The sequence below is a fragment of the Numida meleagris genome, chromosome 26 (assembly GCF_002078875.1).
Source record: "Numida meleagris isolate 19003 breed g44 Domestic line chromosome 26, NumMel1.0, whole genome shotgun sequence".
NCBI classification, from domain to species: domain Eukaryota; kingdom Metazoa; phylum Chordata; class Aves; order Galliformes; family Numididae; genus Numida; species Numida meleagris.
Genome location: NC_034434.1, coordinates 2653797 through 2655069, shown reverse-complemented (window position 1 = coordinate 2655069; position 1273 = coordinate 2653797). Strand labels below are relative to the sequence as shown.

Below are 1273 nucleotides of genomic sequence, written 5' to 3'. Positions count from 1 at the left end.
TGGGTTTGGATCCCCTGGGAGCTCTGCACCCCTCGATGTCAGCGACACCCAAGGGTGGGCGGAAGGAGAAGCTTTCCTCTCCCCTGTGCTGTGTGTGCAGTGCCTTGTGAAGCCTTAGGAACCAATGCAGGACCTCTTATTTTCCAGGACGACTTTTTAGTTTTTCATTCGGTTGAATGTTTCCTTTTGTTTTACATTAGTTTACTTGAAAAGAGTTTTTTTTTTTTGGGGGGGGGGAGGATTTTGGGATTATTTTCTGTTTTTGTTGTGGGTTTTTATTTTTTTTTGGCCTGTGAACTAATGGCAGAATGGGATGCAGAGCTTTAGCTGCAGAGGTGCTGACATGGGAAGGGGTGAGGGAGGTGCTTTGCTTTTTTTTTTTTTTTCCCCTCCTCCCTCTGAGCAACAGCAATAAAACAACAGGAGCAAAGCACACCCCGCTTGGTAGGAAGCATGAATGAACGTCCATCCTTTAGTAATCGGTTTAAGGGAAACGGGAACAAAACAGATCTGGAGTTCAGAGCCAAAGGGATTCGGGGCTTTGCTGGGACCTGGGCTCAGCCTCAGCTTCCCCTCCCGGCCCTGAAATCCCATTGGTATCTCCCAGGGGCTCAGCCACACGCAGGGATTTTTTTTTGGGGGGGGGGAGGTGAGCACTCAGGGGAATGGAATATTTTCATTAGCAAAGCTGGGGGGTGCCTCTTGGTGTTAACCCTCGTGGGGCTATTTGTGGTGTGTTCCACCCCCCCCTCCTTCCCCTACATCTCTCCAGATGGGGGGGAAAAAGAAAAAATCCTTTGAAATTTGGCCCGTCTAAAGATGTATTTTTCCTTCTTATTTTTAAACACCAACAAAGCCCACGACCACCACCACCACCCCCTTCCCTCTGCGGCAGCAGCAGCCCCTCTCACACGACCGTACCAAACAGATACGTCCAACGAATGTAAGGTGGTTCCTGATTCCCGTCACTCTTAGGAGGATTTTTATATTTTTAGATATATTTTAATGGTTTGTTTTTTTTTTTTTTAATATTTTTGAGTATTGGGAAGGGGACAGTAACTGCTGCGACCGCCCCGTGCGGGGCCGGGTCTCGTCTCCATGGGGCTGTGCCTGCACCGGGCACCGCGCTGCCCCTTACACCCGGTCCCAGTGGGGGCTCAGCGCTGGTGTTGTCCCACAAACTGGGGAGCGGGGTGAGAAAGCAAAGAGCTCTGATTTGCGTTGGGGACAGCGGGGCGAGCCCCGGAGGAGGTGATGAGGAGGGAGCTGGGGG

General features: G+C 51.0%; 1 protein-coding gene across 1 annotated transcript in view; it reads left to right on the top strand.

The window, feature by feature from the left end:
• Positions 1 to 1273, top strand: part of IGF2BP1 (insulin like growth factor 2 mRNA binding protein 1) — a 33271-nt gene that overhangs the window by 26730 nt on the left and 5268 nt on the right. The window lies entirely within an intron of this gene.